The 19,332-nt window shown below is 42.4% G+C and overlaps 1 pseudogene; it reads right to left on the bottom strand.

The window, feature by feature from the left end:
• Positions 1 to 17,640: 17,640 nt before the first annotated feature.
• LOC110306296 lies at positions 17,641 to 18,270 on the bottom strand (annotated as a pseudogene).
• Between the last annotated feature and the right edge of the window lie 1,062 nt (positions 18,271 to 19,332).

The raw sequence follows: 19,332 nt of genomic DNA, 5'->3' as shown, positions 1-19,332 counted from the left end.
AGGGTTTCTCTGTGTAGCCCTGGCTGTCCTAGAACTCACTTTGTAGACCAGGCTGGCCTCGAACTCAGAAATCCACCTGCCTCTGCCTCCCGAGTGCTGGGATTAAAGGTGTGCGTCACCACCGCCCGGCTATAACTATTTTAAAAGCAAAATTTAGCACGGTAGAGTTAAGTGTTTCCTTCGTGCCACTCCTGTTGTCCATTCCTTGTCTGCTTTCAGGCATTTTCCTTTTCCCATAACCTAGACCTGCTCAGCAGTGGTGTCACATACTCTACATGTGACATCTGTATATACGATTGTATGTGCTCGCTCATGCTTTATGCTTCTAATGACTGACTGTTTTACTGTTACTCTGTGTCACATTTTTATTTAGGCCTGTTTTCTTCCTGCTTCTAAAGCACTCATTTCTGGCTGCTATGGAAACCATACAGGCTACATCCTCAGGGGACAAGCCCTCCTTAAGATGAGCTGGTTGTGACCGTTCTTGCACACCCTTCCCTATGGTCCAGCTTTTGTCAGACTCTTTGCTTCCTTTTCCAGAAGATTTGAATGGAAGCTGTGCCCCTAGCCAGAGATGCTAAGCCTCCTTCCCTCGTGTTTCCTTCAGAACATACCAAAGGGAAATTGTTTTTCTTCTAAATATTTTATGTATATGGGTGTTTTGTATACATGTGTATCTGTGCCCCACAGAGGCCATGAAAGGGTCTTGGATCCCTATAACTAATTAGAGACTGTTTTAAGTTTCTGTGTGGGTGCTGGGATTCGAGCTCAGTTCTCTGCAAGAACAGCAAGGACCTTTAACTGTTGAGCCATCTTTCCAGCTCTCAAAGGAGATTTGACTTGTTTTAAACCTTATTTCATTGAAAATAAGTTCTTCTATCGGGCATCTTCAGGCTTAATATCCCTGGCACTGTGTGAGTACAGAGACAAGAGGATTTACAATTGAATCCTACCCAATTGCTAGAAAGCTACTATCTACATCTAACCAGGGTCTGATGCAATCTTTAGGAAGAACCCTAGCTCCTCCGGATTCTCATCATGTCTTCTGTCTAGTTTTGAGACCTCGAGCTCTTCTTGCTGAACACAGTTAGTACTTAACTGGATACGTTTGTAACCCAATTCTGGTTCAACTTTTATTTCCCATATAACCTTAGTTCTGGTAACACATTCCAGTAATGATTTCTTCATTCCCAGTTGCTTTGTAAACTGCATTATAATGGATCCATTTAAGGAAAATGATCTCTTAAATAAAATCCCAATTTCTTTCATACTTTATTCATCCTGAAAATATTTGTGTAATAACCATTTGATTCAGATGCTTGGGCTTCAGGCTCCTCCTGTCCCTAAGTGCTCCATTTCTGGTGATGGAGGCCATAGATAAATGAGTCAGTAAGGTAAGCACTGTTAGAATAGTGACTTAAACATGTACTAGAGAGGCCGACCGCCAGAAGGGCCGCACGCCATCTTTGAGGTTTACTGGGCTCATTAAAGGATAGCTAGGATTCTGCTCCTTGAAGATTTGAAGTCATTTAAGTCAGATGGAACACTGTGCAAAACTATAGAAATGCAAAAAGTAGACACCAAATCGGCAAGAGGAATTCTCGTTGTAGAAACGTTTCATCTAGTAAATGAAGTAGTTTGAAAAAAAAAATGTCATCAATGTGGAATCCCTAATACCTAGGTCTTTCAGGCATTGAGCATCAATGGTTGATATCACAAAAAAAAAAAAAAAAAAAAAAAAAAAAGAAAGAAATACCACCCATGAAGTTTAAAAACTCTGGTAGAGGGTATGGCTCAGTAGTAGACTTCTTGTCTCACATGTAGGGAGTCCTTTGTTCGGTTCCCAAGCACAGCAAAGAAAGAATTTAGCTTTGAGTCTGATCAAGCCTTTGGATTCAACTAGTATTTAAACAGAGGTAAGGGAGGGGAAATACTGAACTATATTATCAAGATGACCCAATTCTTTGATAAATTAGTTACAATAAGAAAAGAGTGTAGGAAGGACAATATTGCAGTCTCAATGCATGCTTAAGAACCCAGCCCTTGGGAGGGAGGATCAGGACTTAATAGATCTTCTTAGCTACAAATGGAGTTCTAGACCATCTTAGGTTACACGAGACTGTGTTCCAATCATGCCCTCCCCTCACAAAAGCATATTCTGTGAGATAATTGGACATTTCAACATAGAATGCCTGTTACAAAGGGATGATCATTTTTTTAAGTGTGAGTTTGGGGAAAATACAAAATCTCGAGACATGGTTTCTCTGTGTAGCCTTGGCTGTCCTGGAACTCACTCTGTAGACCAGGCTGGCCTCGAACTCAGAAATCTGCCTGCCTCTGTCTCCCAAGTGCTGGCATTAAAGGCGTGTGCCACCACTGCCCGGCTGAGACAGGATCTTTTACGTTTTGGCCTTAATTTATGGTTGTTTTTTTTTTTTACATTTAAAAAAATAATCTACTTATTTTATTTTATGTGCGTTGTTGTGGTGTTTTCCCTGCATCCTGTGTGAGAATGTCTGTTCCCCTGGAGCTTAGATTACAGACAGTTGTGAACTGCTATGTGGGTGCTTGGAATTGGCCGTGGTCCTCTAGAAGAGCAGTCAGTGCTCTTAACCACTGAGCCTTCTTTCCAGCCTGTTTGGTTGGTTTTGAGATTTAGGACATATAAGATTTCAAAACAAAAACAAAACCCAGACTGGCCTTTATCTTATTCTGTAGCTGAGGGTAACTTTAAATTCCTGATACTCCTGCCTTTGCATATAAATATTGGGATCATAAGCATATGCCACCATTGAGGTATATTGCAGGCTGGACCTGAACTTAAGAACTGCCTGGCTTTGCCCATTTGCTAGGATTAGCTATGTATGCCACCACTCCTATGTATAATTGTAGCTTTATAGTTAGAGCAGTGTGTTGGAATGAATGCTTCATGGTTGAAAAGCCATGATAGGGAAATCTGCTTTTAAGTACTGTGGTGGCACGGTGGATGGGGTGTGAATGTGACTAGCCATGAATAGTCATTAAAGCTGTTAGATGTGTGGAACTGAGGTGCAGGACCACGAAGCAAGCATCAGGAAAAACAGTCGAGACAGGCAGCAGCAGTATAGGTAGAGGTGGCTTTTGGGTTATGAGTTTCTTTTCCTGCCAAGTGCAGGCAGAGGTTAGGTTTCAAATTTCTATGAGACTGAGGTTCTGGGATAGGGAATTCTGGAACAGTCATAAGGATGGAAGAGGAAGGCTGAACCAAGGAGACTCCCTGTCACATTTTAGCAAGGTCAGTGCTGTTTTTAAGTTTTGTTAAACTTGGCTTGATGGTAAAATTTTCATTTATAAGCATGACTGTAGACAATTTAAAATTTTTGTTTATGGCTATTGGATCATTTGGATACTTTAAAGGCTGTGACTGGAGCACATTGTAGTAGAGGGTAGACAAAGTGGGGAAATTGGCCACAATGCTAGCACAGTATTTGGCCCAGGAGGTACATTTGTACATAGTAATTTGTTTCTAGGAAGGCCAGAAGGGAAGCATGGAAATCTCATGTATCAAACACCAAAGCCAGTCCCTCTGTGCAGCTGGATTATATGGGCTGCAACCTGGCTCTCTCCTGCTCTTACCAGAGCACCTGGATTCATAGCCCTTTTCCTGTGCACCGTGACAATCAGGTTGGAAGGCAGGGAATGATGCCATAATTGCTCCTCTTTTAACCATGGCTGCTTCTTATCCATATCACCCCTTTTAATACCACTGTACCTTTAAGAAAGTTATCAATTGACAATTTCCATACCTGAATACAGTGTTACCTTGGTAATGTTTGCCACCATACCTTTTTCCATCTCCTCCAACCCACTGTACCTTATAGCTGTTTAAATTCCAGACTACAAGACTCTGCAGTTGCCATCTTTTCCTGCTTTTCTTCAAACTTGAAATCTTTCTATATTGGAAAAGCCATTGACGTGTTAATCTCTCCTAAGCTACACTCTCTTTCATCTTTGTGCCTTTTTAAAAGTGCATGGAGACACACAAGCTACCTATGTCTAGTGAGAATAAGCTGTCAACATTGTAGGCTTGCAGGCTAAAATCTTTTAGATATATATCCTCATGTGTCCGCCCGTTGGCTTCTATGCCACTCTGCCTCATGGTTATTATGTGTATATTTTAACCCCAGCTGCAGGGGTTAGTGTCTGAAGTCTCGGTCCTCTGCTAGAGAGAACAACCATTTTCCTTTAGGGCTAGGGTATGAAATCTCTTCTGGAGTAAGCCTTGGAGTCTGACAGTGGTTTTGAGTCTATGAACAGTTTTGAATTTGGGGAGCCAAGCCCTGTCCTGGATTGTTTCACTTAAGTCCTCTATTTTCCACGGACTCTGTGTATTCATCTTGCTCCCATTCCAACTGTTCCCACCCAAGAAGGATGCCTTGTGCTTCTGCACATTTTACTCAGTCGTATTGGCCTGTGTGATAGCCAGAGTTCCGGTTAGAGGACTGGTAAATGGAATTAGAGAGGTATGAGAAAGGATTTTGCAGAAATTGGATGTGCTGCTGTACTCCTGTAATCCCAGGACCTGTGAAGTGGCGGCAGGAGTATCACTGCTCATCCTTAGCTACATAGTGAGTTTGATGCCAAACTATGCTACATGGGACCTGGTCTCAAACAAAACAAGCTTGCTTTGCGGTTTGCCTACATCTTAAAAGGCTATTTATTCTACTGATAACAGCAGAGGAAGTTGTACTGGGTAGCTATCTTTTTGTTTTTCCGGCTGTACAATTTGAAAAATGTAATTGAAGGTAATTTACAGAGTATCAAGGAGTAGTTTTATTTTGTTTCATTTTTGTTTTTCTTAACACAGGATAAGTACTTATAATCTTGGGTCTCTCCATCCAGAGGCAACCATTATTAACATTCTGTTATTCTTCTATCTGTTTTTTGTCCATTTAACAATAATAAAATAAAGCTTATGCAATACAGGTGATGCAATTGCCTGCCCAGTATTGTTTCAGACATGTTTCTAAATTGATTCTTCAAAACCAATTATTTTCATGGCTGCATGACTATACCATTATTTATTTAATTTTTTCAGTTGTTGAATACTTAAATATTATAACTATGTATAATATTATAAATATGCTACAATAAACTTATTTCTGTCTAAATCTTTGTTTTCTGGGTTATTTTCTTAAAAGAGGAATTGTTGAGTCAGAAATTGTAGAATATATTAAAAGCTGTGCTGATACATTCCCAAGCTGCTTTCCAGAAAGCTTATATCAATGGAGATATCCATCTTAACGTTTAGAAGTTGAACTTATATTAAAAATGCTCGCCGGGCGTGGTGGCACACGCCTTTAATCCCAGCACTCGGGAGGCAGAGGCAGACGGATTTCTGAGTTCAAGGCCAGCCTGGTTTACAAAGTGAGTTCCGGGGCTATACAGAGAAACCCTGTCTCGACCTCACCCCCCCCCCCCCGAAAAAAATGCTCTACAGAGGTTCACCTATATAAGCAAGGCATTCTGAGGAGAGATAGAAGGTGAGTAAAGCCTTTCCTCTGAGGAGAGTCTGATTTGTTTGTACTGGCAACATGGTCTATCCTGGGCCACATCCTCTCAGAGACCATTCAGATTTGAGTGACTGTTATGACAGGATTTTGGACTCTGTACCCAAAATCAGTTTGTCATCCCTGTTGTACCTTCTCTGAGGCACGCTGCTTGTCCTTGACTGCTTTGGTTATGGTTATTTCCTCTTAGATCCCATGGTCACTAAGAATGTTGCCTTTATCTTTTCTCCTTCTTCAACTCCTCCCAGACCCTTCCCCACCCCACTCACCTGATTCCACGTCCTTTCTCTCTTGAAAAAACAATCAAAACAAAGGAACAAACAAAAACCAACAACAAAATGGAGAAGCAAACAAACACTGAAAAAAACCATAAAAGCAGAAACCAAGATAAACAAGCAAAAGATCAATAAGACAAGAAATACCCAAACAAAGTGATATGATCCTGAAAGTCTACAAAATGCCACTGAGTTCATTTTGTGTTAGCCAACTAGCCCTATCGTGAAGTGTGGCTAATATACTCCGTGAGACTTCATTGGAGAAAATAAAAATTCCCATTGCAAGTGAGTATCAATTGCAGACAGCTTCTTTATTAGCAGTGGGAGCCCTTGTTCGCTCTCTTCTCTCTCCACTGGGTCCTTCTCGGTTTGAACCTGTGCAGGCAGGCCTTGGGGGCACTGCCACGCCTCTGCGAGTTCATATGCACATAAATAAGTCCTGTTGTCTGGGAGACAATGTGTCTGTCCTTGGAGTCACCCATCCCCTCTGGCTCTTAGACTTTTTTCACCTCTTCTTTCACTTAGTTCCTTGAGAAGAGGGGTTTGACAAAGAAAATCTATTTAGGACTAAGTGCTCCAAAGTCTCTCTGCACTTTGTGCAGTCGTGGGTCACTTGTTTGTTCCCATCTATTGTAAGAAGATGCTTCTTGACGGGCGTGGTGGCGCATGCCTTTAATCCCAGCACTCGGGAGGCAGAGGCAGGCAGATTTCTGAGTTCGAGGCCAGCCTGGTCTACAGAGTGAATTCCAGGACAGCCAGGGCTATACAGAGAAATCTTGTCTCAAAAAACAAACAAACAAAAAACAAAAAAAAGAAAAAGAAAAAAAGAAAAAGAAGAAGATGCTTCTCTGATGATGAATGAGTAAGGCACTAATCTGGTTATCGAAGAATGTCTTGCTCCTTAAGCAAAAACAACAGTATTTGGTTTTCCCCAGGTGCTTGGCCTATCCAGTCTCAGGTTCTTAGCCACTGGAACAGTCTCAGGCATGGGTTCCATGTAGTGGGGTGGGCTTTAAGTCCAATCAGGTACTGTTTGTTTCCTCTGGTAATATTCATGACACTACTTCTCCAGCATATCTTGCAGGCAGGTCACCGTTGTATGTTAGGGGTTTATAGTGGGGTTGAGAGTTTCTTCTCTGGTAGCATGCAAAGTACTTTCCAGTACCATGAATACTAGCACCAGCTTGACTTCTCTGTAGATATTGCCTCCAGCAATCGGGCCTCACTGTCAGTTTGTGGAGAGCAACCAATGGTCTTAGTAATAGCCTGAGATATCTGGTGGTTTCCATGGGGCTCCTTTGGCTAACAACTCAACTAAATGGGACCCGTTCCTGGCACTGGAGGTTTTACCTGGTGGTGAAATATCTAGTTGCAGCATCTTCTCTCCCATTATCTGGTGACTTCATTTAGATTCCACTCATATATGTATTTATTTTAGGAAGCTTCTACTGTAGTAGTAGTCCATATGAACCTCAAGGGGCCCTCTCCTCATTCTCTTCTTTTTTTTGGTGGGGGGGCAGAGGGATCAAGACAGGGTTTCTCTGTCTAGCCCCAGCTGTCCTGGAACTCACTCTGTAGACCAAGCTGGTCTCCAACTTAGAAATCTACCTGCTTCTGCCTCCCAAGTGCTGGGATTAAAGGTGTGCGCCACCACGCCCGGCTTCCTCATTCTCTTCTTTACCCTCCCTCTCTCATGCCACTGTTTCATTCTTTCCCCATCTCTTCATAACTATATTCTGTTCTTTTGGGGGAATCTCCCTTACCCCCTAGTTCCTTACCCTATACCTAACTTCATGATTATGAAATTGTCCAATGCCAACCAGATGGTGGTGGCACATGCCTTTAATCCCAGCACTTGGGAGGCAAAGGCAGGCAGATTTCTGAGTTCGAGGCCAGCCTGGTCTACAAAGTGAGTTCCAGGACAGCCAGGGCTACATAGAGAAACCCTGTCTTGAAAATAAGAAAATTGTCCAATGCCTATCAAAGGCTTAAACACTAACATCTACATATATAAGAAAACATACAATATTTGTCTTTTGAGGTCTAGGTTTCTTCACTCAGGGTGATTTTTTTTTTTCCTGGCTCCATCCAATTACCTGCAAATCTCATGGTTTCATTTTTTTAAACAGCTGAATAATATTCTATTCTGTAAATGTACCACATTTTCATTTTCCATCCATCAGTTGGTGGATATATATCCTGTTTCCAATTTCTGGCTAATATGAGTAGAGCAGCAAACATGGTTCAGCAAATACCTCTTTGGGGCAGACACTTTTGGGTATATGCCCCAAAATGGTTATAGTTGGATCTTTAGGTAGATCTGTTCCCAGCTTCCTGCGGGCCAGCCACAATGATTGCCGTGGTGGTTTTACAAGTTTGCAGTCCCACTAGCCTTGGGTGAGTGTTCCCCTTACCGCACATCCTCACCAGCATGAGCTGCCATTTGTTCGATTGCTTTCGGCCATTCTTACTGGTGGTGGAAGGTGAAATCTCAAAGTAGTTTTACTTTCTGAGCTACTTGTGTTTTGTCTTTTGAGAGAATTCTGCTTAGTTTTGCACCTCATTTTTAAATAGGATTATTTAAATTGGATTATCCTGCTGTCCTGTTTTTGTTTTTGTTTCTTCAGTCTTGCTCTAGTTTAGATACTAGCCCTCCATCAGATGTTTAATCTTTTTCCGTTTTGTGGTTTGCTGCCTTGCCTGAATGATGGTATCCTTTGGCATACAGCAACTTTTCAGTTTTGTGAGGTCCCATTTGTTGGTTGCTTTTCAGCCCTGCAGGTGGAAAACAAAAATTCAGTCTATAACAATAAATAAATTGGATTTCCTCATAATTAAAATATTTCAGGGCTGGAATGATGAATGAAACCGATGAATGGCTCAGTAGCTAAAGGTGCTTGCTGCTTTCTCAGAGGACCTAAGTTAAGTCCCAACACCTATATAAGTACCTCACAACTGCCCTTAACTCCAATTCCTAAAGCCCTCTTCTGGCCTCTGAGGACACTGCATGCATGTGGTACACATACGTACATGCAGGTAAACACTCATATACATATAAATAAATTTCAAAAAAAGAGTTACACTTATATTTAAGGACTATTAGGATGAGTGAACGGGGAAAAAACAATGAATAAAATGCAGATAATGCACTAACCTCTTTGTCATTTTTAGATATACACCAGACACCTCTCTCTCCATCTCCCCTCCTTTGAGTCAGGGTCTTCTGTAGTCCATGGTGTGAATTTTGAACATGGCTGAGGACATCCTTGAACATCCTCATCCGCTGCCTTAGCCTCCTGAGCGCTGGATCTACAGGCGTGCAGCACGCTGCACCTTTGTTTGCATCAAACCCTTCTGAATTTTTCTTCTGTATTGAGTCTGGACTTTTCCCATTTCAGCAAACAAGCAGCTATATCGAGTTACCTTATGGTGTACCACCTGCCAGCCCGTAGCTTTCTTCCAGCGTCTTTGCTATCTAAATATGGCAATGTTTTGAAATTACTTGGCATTTTTTAGCATATTTGCCCTTATTTATAAAAGTCAGTGGAAAATGGAAAAAATAAAGTGCTGATGTTAATGATTTTACAACTGAGATATTTACTATGCCAAAACAGTAAATTTGATCCTTTCTGAATTTAAGTGAGTCTGACAACTGTTTTCAATTATAGAAGAAAACAGTCTAACCTGAGGCACATCTACAGAATGTTATGTGTCAGAGCTTGTGGCTCAAAAGTAAGGTGCGGCTATTGAGCCAGCCTCTGGATCTTTACAATTATGCATAGTAGATACTGTTTTTTTGCCCTGAAAAAAAATATATTTGCTCAGTCTGCCTTCCTCATCCAGACCTGACCTCTTGGTGACAGGCCCTAGGGTACAGTTGTAACAGAGTGCAGATACCAAAAAGGTCAATCTCTGGCTTTTGAGGTTTCAAATATGTTTTGGAAACTGAAGGCAGAGATAAAACCTTTGTGATTAAAAGCTTTTGAACTTCAAAAGCTAGAACTATCAATAGCCCAGGGCAGAACGTCATGGCTTAACCACAAGCACACAGGAATATGTGATCAGTCAGAGCCCGTTCCCCAGTGCCTACCCTTTTCTCAACGCCTTAATAAAAACTTCTCTAAGCTTGGACAGCAAAGGAAGTCATAGAAGTGAGCTTCACTTGTGGCGAGTCTCCAGGAAGTCCTTGAGGGGCACGGGCTGTGTGGCAGAGCCAGATAGGTACAGACAGAGACAGCCCCACAGAGCCAGAGTGGCACCAGAGAGCACATGGGCACATCCAAGCTCTTTCTCCGACCAAGAAGTGGTTGAGAGCCTAGAGAGGTTTCCTTTGGAATCAGGAGTTATATCATTTTTTGTTTGATTAATTGGTTGTTGTTGTTGTTGTTGTTACTTGTAGCCTTGGCTGACCTTGAACTTGATATATCCTTTAAATGGATGACTTTGAACTCTGGATCTTTCTGCTTCCACCTCCCAAGTATTGACTTGAGTTGACACTACTTCCTGATCTGGCTAAGATGTAGTGCTGTAACAATAATCTACATAATTTTTGTCCACTGCTCATCAAATGGGAAGAAGGGTATTGTGGTATATGACAACCAGCAGGTTCCCTGTCTGTTCCATTCTTCTTCCTTGGCACCCCACAATCCCCAAGAAGAAATGTATGGACTGTGTTGCTTAAGGGGTAGTTATCAACTTAAACTATATTGCCCTGAAGTGAGGATGCTTTTGTCATATGCCAGATAATGAGCTAAAAGGAGATTTTGCAGGCATTAAGGAAAAAAAAAAGGAGTCTGGGGAGATGGCTCAGTGGTTAAGAGCCCTTGCCTTTCTTCCAGATCTGTAGTCCTAGCACCTATGTTAGACAGTCGACAATACTCCTGTTAATCCCTGCCTCAAGGAATCTGATGCCCTCCTCTGGCCTCTACAGGCACTGCATGCATGGCGCACACAGATATACACACAGACATAAAAGTCTTACTGTACAGGGGAACTGAGAGCCTTGAGTTAATTTAAATAAGCTGAGAATTGACATTAGTTAATGCTTTGAAGAAAGAGGACCACAGAATGTTGACATTGGTTTAACTTGTTTAGGCTTCTTTGAACAAAGAAGAAAGACACTCAAACGTTTTAAGTTTTCTCTCTGCAAAGACAGTTTTGCAATGTTAAAATAATTTTTTTCTACCAAATATTTCAAGTAAACAGAAGAAACAAATATTTTTAGTTGTAAGGTTATACCAGAAAATAAATGTCAATATTTAAAATGTTGTAGGAGCATAAATATCCACATATACAAAATATATTATGTTGCATTCAAATATAACATCAAATTAAGCCTTTGTATTGTGTTTGAAGCCTAGTGTGTGTGTGTGTGTGTGTGTGTGGTGTGGGTTTCGTACATGCTAGGGGAACACCCCTTCATTGAGTTTCATCCACCTTCAGCTTATTCTCTGTCTTTCTGTCTCTCTTCATGTCTCTGTATCTTTCAGCTCTCGATTGAATTTTCTTCCCTTCTTTCTTCTTTTTTAGTTTACCAAAACAAACAAACATTTATGCGTAAAGGTAAAATACCAGGTATTTTACTTTAGAAAAATTCCCCCCCAAGAATCATTGTGAATTTTGTTTGTTTGAGACAGGGTCTTATTATGTTGCCCAGGTTGGTCTCAAATTTTTGATTCTTTGCCTCAGCCACCTAAGTGCTGGGACTAAAGGCTGTGCTCCACTGTCTGGCTTTTAGTACTTTTTTCCCCCGACTTACTCCATTGGTGCGCTCTCTCTCTTTCCATCCTGTCCCACCCTGTGTGTGTGTGTGTGTGTGTGTGTGTGTGTGTGTGTGTGTGTGTGTTCGCGCTTGTATGTGAATGCAGAAGTCTGGGGAGGATGTTGGGTATCCTGCTTTACTAAATACTCTCTGCCTTATTCCTTTGAGATGGGGTCTTTTACTCTCCTAGTTTGGGTTACTTTTGAAATGATGAAGCACTATGACCAAAAACAAGTTAGGGAGGAAAGGGTTTATTTGACTTACACTTCTACATTGTAGTCCATACCTAGAAGAAGTCAGGACCAGAACTCAAACAAGGCTTGAACCTGGAGGCAGGAGCTGATGCAGTGGCCATGGAGGGGTGTTGCTTACTGGCTTGCTTTCCATGGTTAATTTCATGGTTAATTTCAGTCTTAATTTCTTATTGAACCCAGAACCGTCTGGCACTATCACAGTGGGTTGGGCCCTTCCCCATCAATCACAGATTAAGAAAATGCCTTACGGGGGCTGGAGAAATAGCTCTCAATGGTTAGGAACACTGTCTGTTTCTCTAGAGGACCCAGGTTCAATTCTCAGCACCTACATGGGCAGTTTACAGCTTGTGTATAGCAAGTGCTCTTACCTACTAAGCCACCTCCCCGTCCCTCCACTGGTCTCTTACTACCCTTTATAGATGGCCAGTGACAATTGGTAGATTGGCCAGTGACAGACAAAGCTAAGTGTTAACTAAATTTCATTTTCCCCTTTTATCTGGGTAAAAGGGAAGCTGATATTTTCTAGTCACTTTTATTGTAATGTCAAAGCTGCAAGCCTGGCTTTTGGCCAGATATGGGATAAAGTGATATGAGCCAGTTTAGGATAGATTTTTTTCACGGTCTTGGCTATTTCCCTTACCATTGTGACCTTGGAAGGCACAGGCTGGGAGGTACTATTTGCAAGAGAAACCCCCCTCCCCCTAATATAGTTCCCCTGGGGAGATATCTGAAGTGTCTCAAATTACCTCCTGAGGTGCTTTGAATGAGATTAGCTCATACATTTGAATGCCTGAGCTCTGATTGGTGGAACTGTTTGAGAAGGGTTAGGAGATGTGTCATTGTAGACACTTTAGTAGACACCGTTGGTGGGAACCTTGAGATGAGGCCAGTCAGTCATGGGAAGGGATGATGGGACTCACAGGGCGCTACCCTTTATTTCTGATCTGATGGATTCTGGGACAGAAGTCACTGTATTAAATTTTGCACACTCTGCTGAGCCCACCAGACTCAAACAGATAACTCCAAACCCATGGTCACACAATTTAATCTCAGTGGGTCACAAATAAAACAAATAGGCATGAACATGAGAGATCTGTGAGGAGAAGGGTGACAGGGAAAAAGTAATGGGCAAGAGAGGGTGTGAGTGGTGTAGGTTTAGATTTTTCCAAATCTACTCTATTGAGGGTTCTTAAATTCTTTAACCTCCCTTCTAGCCCACCACCCACTGGAAGTAGTGGAAAGGAAAGGCTAACAGGGCAAAGAGGGATATGGACGTGGTTAGAAATAGTTCTTTAGGGTGATTCCAATCTTCATTGTCAGGGTATCAGTAGTTCAGTCCACACAAATCAGCAGCAGGTAGCTTGATCCACTTCAAAACACCATGAATCAGCAACAGCAGTTCAATCCAGAAGTTGAGAGGCTCTGCCAATAGGCTGGAGTCTGAAGAAGTAGCAAGAAGCTGCCAGAATATCACGAGAAGTTCTTTGGTGCATTTCTCTCTATAAAGTCACAGCAAACAAGGATCAGCGAAGAAAGTGAGCTGAACCAATGCCACAGCATCATCTGTGAATCAGCAAAGTCCAGTGGAGATTAGCATAGAGTGGCAAGGCAAACCAATGTCTATTGGGTTATTTCTAAACATCATGGGTTCAGTTCCAGCACCCACAGGCAGCTAGCTCACAACCATTTGTAACTCTAGTTTCAGAGGATCTGATAACTTCTTCTGACCTCCATAGGTATATATACATACCTACATACATACACATAGTCTGGAACATATACATACACATAAAATTAAAATGTAGGGTCATGACTTAATGGCAGAGTGCTTTCCTAACATTCACAAGGCCCTGGATTTGATCCTCAGCAGAACTTAAAAGAGAGAAATGTGCCTACTAAAGTCATGGGAAGGATTTTTATAATTATGTATTATATTTATTTCTCTATTTTGAGTGGGAGTGGGTGTATGTGTTTAGATCAGAGGAGAACTTTTGGAAGTCATTGCATTTTGGTAATTAGGCTTGATAGCAGTTGCCTTTATCAATCCTTTAAAAGTATTCAGTATCTTTTAAAATTCAAAGTACTTTAAAATTCAAAGTTTCTTAACTGCTGGCTTCACTAAAAAACTTCCTTTAAAAGGGAAAAATATCAGGCCACAGTCACAATCAAAAGCAAAAATTAAACTCCAACTGTCCAGTGACTAGGATCCAACTCAGGATCTTCTGGGCTCCTCCAAGGGCTTGGGTCACTCCTCCAGCCCTGTCCTTTGTAGCACACAGCTTGTCTTCTGGGCTCCAGATGCCTGTACTCCACTGCTGCTGCTGTTCTTGGTGGTCATCTCATTGCTATTGGCATCTCCAAAACACTGCATGACCCCTTCAGTTCTGGGCCATCAATTGCAACTGAGGCTGCACCTTCACCAATGGCCTTCACAGTGCCCAGCCTCAGCTGCTCTTCATGACCCCTTCATGCCTTCAAAACCAGTACCACCTGGGTGACTCTTACTCATTACTAAGTCCAGTCACAGCACAAGGTACAACCTTGGCTATCTCTGGAACACAGCCTCTGTGTTCTCAGAAAACACTTCCCAGAATATATCACCTCAATGATGCTGGTCTCTTCTTAATCACCGCTAATTTCTTAGCTCCAGCTAACCAGCATCAATAGTCCCAGTAATGCAAAGTTTTCACTTTAGGAGCTCTGGTATCTTGTTAATCACAGCTGATTCTTCAGCCCCAGCTAACCAGAACCACAGAATCTTCACAATCAAAACAGCAATGGCCTGATAAGAGTCTTTAATTTTCCCTCTGAAATTTCACAAGCCAGACCTCCATCTTCTGCACTGTTCTCATCATTATCTTCCAAGCTCCTACACAACATCCCACAGAGCTCTTAACACCGAATGGATCTTTTAGCCCAAGGTTCCAAAGTCCTTCCACAGTCCTCCCCAAAACATTAGGTTGTCAGGTTGTCACAGGAATACCCCACTCTGCTGGTACCAATTTGTCTTAGTCAGGGTTTCTATTCCTGGACAAAACATCATGACCAAGAAGCAAGTTGGGGAGGAAAGGGTTTATTCAGCTTACACTTCCACATTGCTGTTCGGCACCAAGGAAGTCAGGACTTGAACAAGCAGGGCAGGAAGCAGGAGCTGATACAGAGGCCATGGAGGGATGTTCCTTACTGGGCTTGCTTCCCCTGGCTTGTTCAGCCTGCTCTCTTATAGAACTAAGACTACCAGCCCAGAGATGGTCCCACCCACAAGGGGCCTTTCCCCCATGATCACTAATTGAGAAAATGCCTTACAGCTGGATCTCATGGAGGCATTTCCCCAACTGAAGCTCCTTTCTCTGTGATAACTCCAGCCTGTGTCAAGTTGACACAAAACTAGCCAGTACACTCTCTAATGTTTTTTTTTTTTTCATGCTTGCTGCGGTGATAGGCCTCCTTGTTTACTTACAGTCTCTCTATTTAGAATAACATCTATTAGATCTGGGGGCAGGGGGGGTCACAATAACCCAAATTTTCAGGCTGTAGCTAACTCAGTTCAATTTAGACTTTGCATTGATTTGGGAACCTGCCTTTGGTGTTGTTTGGTTCTTCAAGATAGAGTCTCACTATGGAGCTCTGAATGTCTTGAAACTCTGTAGACTAAGCTGGCCTCAAAACTCACAGAGATCCACCTGCCTTAGCCTCCTGAGTTCTGGGATTAAAGGTGTGCACCACTAGCCTGATTGGGAACCTGTCTTTCATCTGGGGTCCTACTCACAGCTAGATCTTTGAGTTCATCTTCACTTGCATAATTCTCTAAAACACTACTGCTTACAATTATATGTATAAAATAGTGATAATAAATATTAAAAAAGGTTTGAGTCATCTTCCAAAGCACAGCATCTTACATAACGCTGTCACTGCCCAAACACCATTCACACACACCTACACAAGCCCCACATCCCACACCCTTGACAGCTGAGACATGCACAGGCATCTTTCCAGAAAACAAAAAGGCAAGATAAAGTCTCTTGATACAGAAGTTTATTTATTTATTGTGGTGTTAGGAGTTAGAACTGAGAGCTTCATATGCTCTAGGCAAGCTCTACCACTGAGCCACACCCTGGGTGGACTCTCTCTGCTCTCTCAAAGACAAACCCAGCAGTGCAGGAACTTGAGGCTGATGTGGCTTGGGCAGTTTAGGTTCTTACTCCAAGTGCTTTTTATTACTTATTTGTATCAACTTCTAATCGTTCCAAAAATGTTCGTTGCTACTTTACTGCTTAGTCCAAATGAGAGAAGTCATTTCCCTGACTACACTAGTTTGTGACAAAGTCAATTTTGGTGGGAACCAACCAGCAGGAAGAATCCAGAAAGACTTTGTTTTTTGCAACTTGATGGTCCCCAGGTTCTAATAAGACATGTCAGCAAAACATAGCTGCGATAAGACATTAAAAAAAATCCTTTATCCTGCTGTTCTTTCTTTTTCTAGTGGGAAGAACTGAGCTGCCCTTTGCCCACTCCCACTTTACTAAGCTGGTAGCAAATTAGCAGTGAATGTGTGACCCTTTGTCTGTGTTGGGAGTTATGATGGAAAGCCAATAAGGACTTAATTTGTTAAACCAGGAGTGCTGGTTCTTGCTTGCAATCCTAGCATTTGAATTGTTGGAAGTTTGAGGCCAGCTTGGGCTACAAAATGAGTACTAGACAACTCAAAATAGAGTGATGCACAGAAAGGAGAGACTGACTAGTTGTGTAACTGAAATGCCCCTTGTTTTGCTGTGGAACTTCTGATGCTGAGCACACATCCTCTCTCTCTCTCTTTCTCTTTTTTTAAACATTATTTTTATTTATGAGTCAGAATTGGGCTGTCATGGATGATCAAAAGACAACTTATGGTAGTTGGTTATCTCCTTCACCCAGATGGGACACAGAGATTAAACTTAGGTTGTAACCTCTGGCAATAAGCTACTGTATTTCCTAAGCCATCTTGCCATTCTGAATACATACCCTCTGTCTTAGTCAGGGTTTCTATTCCTGGACAAAACATCATGACCAAGAAGCAAGTTGGGGAGGAAAGGGTTTATTAGGCTTACACTTTCACATTGCTGTTGATCACTAAAGGATGTCAGGACTGGAACTCAAGCAGATCAGAAAGCAGGAGCTGATGCAGAGGCCATGGAGGGATGTTCTTTACTGACTTGCTTCTCCTGGCTTGCTCAGCCTGCTTTCTTATAGAACCAAGACTACCAGCCAGCCCAGAGATGATCCCACCCACAAGGGGACCTCCCCCCATGATCACTAATTGAGAAAATGCCTTACAGCTGGATCCCATGGAGGCATTTCCCCAACTGAAACTACTTTCTCTGTGATAACTCTAGCCTGTGTCAAGTTGATACCTGTCTTAGTCAGGGTTTCAATTCCTGCACAAACATCATGACGAAGAGGCAAGTTGGGGAAGAAAGGGTTTATTCAGCTTACACTTCCATACTGTTTGTTGTTCATCACCAAAGGAAGTCAGGACTGGAACTCAAGCAGGGCAGGAAGCAGGAGCTGATGCAGAGGCCATGGAGGGATGTTCTTTACCGGCTTGCTTCCCCTGGCTTGCTCATCCTGCTCTCCTATATACCCCAGGACTACCAGCCCAAAGATGGTCCCACCCACAAGGGGCCTTTCCCCCTTGATCACTAATTGAGAAAATGCCTTACAGTTGGATCTCATGGAGGCATTTCTTCAACTGAAGCTCCTTTCTCTGTGATAACTCCAGCTGTGTCAAGTTGACACAAAACTAGCCAGTACAACACCCCAAATCAGCCAGTACAGCTGTAGAAAATGGGGATGACTATGGCAGGTAGAAGGATAACTAGAGAAGAGAAGATATAAAGGACCACTTCTGCTATGGCCGTGTTGGCATGAGTGGAGAGGAGTGGATGTCACAGACAGAAAGGCAGGGTAAAGACATTTGTATTCTGACTAGCAGAATTAGGTTCACCAAATGCATGGGAAGCAGCCTCAGCTGGAGACAGGTTCCTTTAGTCATGACATTATAACAAAGGGATTGACAAATTGTCATGAACTGGGTCATGGGCCATGGCCATAGAGACCATCAAAAAGCTCTCAACAGTCGCATATACCACAATGATGATTAGCTGGACCACACAGCCATCAAAAGAGATGGACTTGTCCAAGGCCAGGAGGTTTACCAGAACTTGGATGTCACCAGAGAAGACATACAGATAGCAAGAAATATATGGGTCTGTAGAGTTGGTGAGGATGAGTGTCAACATTCCCAGGTTGTATGTCACCGTTAAGGCGTAAGTGAGCAGATAGGCCCCAAAGAGAAGCTCCTGGAGACTTGGGTAACTTGGGAATTCCAGCAAGATGAACTGGGTAACTAGGATGTGGTTGCCACTGGTAGGAGCTAGTTCTCCAAGTGTCATTTGCAGAGGTGACAATTAATAGTCATGTAGATATTACTTTTAAACTAGTTATCTTAAAACATGTGTGTAGTGTGTGTGTCTGTGTGTGCGCGCCACTATTTGTTTGTATATGCATCATGTATCTACAGTGCTTGAGGAGGTCAAGATTTTCCTAGAACTGGAGTTGCAGACAGTCACGAGCCATCCAATGTGGGTGTTAGGAACTGAACCTGAATCTTCTTTAAGAGCAGCACATGGTCTTAACTGCTGAGTCATCAGATGTTATTTTCTGAGTGTGTTCCCTGTTGTGGAACACACTCTCTACAATGAGGTAGAACACATAGAAGTACGAGGTTTCTTTTATGTGAAGTTAATGGGAAGCATCATGCTGTAGCCAAATAGACCTAAGTCTATGCATAGACGTCTGGTCTCAGGGCTAAAGACGTAGCTCAGTTATTAATGTGATTGTTTAGTATGAACAGGGCTCTGGAGCCGAGCCTGAGTACATGAGATCTTGTCTCAAAAAGCAGAACAAGATGGAAAACAAAAATATTTTACTATATGTTCTAGGCTGGTCTGGAACTCACTACGTTGCTCAGACTGGCCTGCATCTTGTGGTCCCCCGCCTCAATCTTCCAGGTGCTGGGATTAAAAGCATGTGCTCCAGGCACAGAAGACTTCATGTTCAATTGTGCTGTGGCATTAAGTAGTTATGTATTCTTGGCTAAGCTATACCTATAAGCCTTAGTTTCTTTAGCCATGAAATGAAGAAAATATGCTTAATTCTCAAGGTTGTTATATGCCCCAAAGGACCAAATAAATGTATCCCCAAGGGGATAGTCCTTGGCGTGTCAGCAGTGGCAGGTTTGGGCTTGACTTGGTCGTCGTGGCTGGGGGCACAGAGGTCTTCTATGGGAGATTAGATGGCGGCTCTGTAGGCAAAGGCCTCCTCTGTGGCTCTCCATGGCAGATCCCAATGAAAAGAGGCAGTCCATGGTTTTAAGACATTTATTGTCATGGTAGAAAGTGGATGAGTAAAACCGTACCCCACTTCTCAGGGTCTGCCTGAGGTTAAATAACTTT

This window comes from Mus caroli, chromosome 2 (assembly GCF_900094665.2).
Source record: "Mus caroli chromosome 2, CAROLI_EIJ_v1.1, whole genome shotgun sequence".
Lineage (NCBI taxonomy): Eukaryota > Metazoa > Chordata > Mammalia > Rodentia > Muridae > Mus > Mus caroli.
The sequence above is the reverse complement of the archived record's forward strand: the minus strand, read 5'-3'. Positions and strand labels throughout refer to the sequence as shown.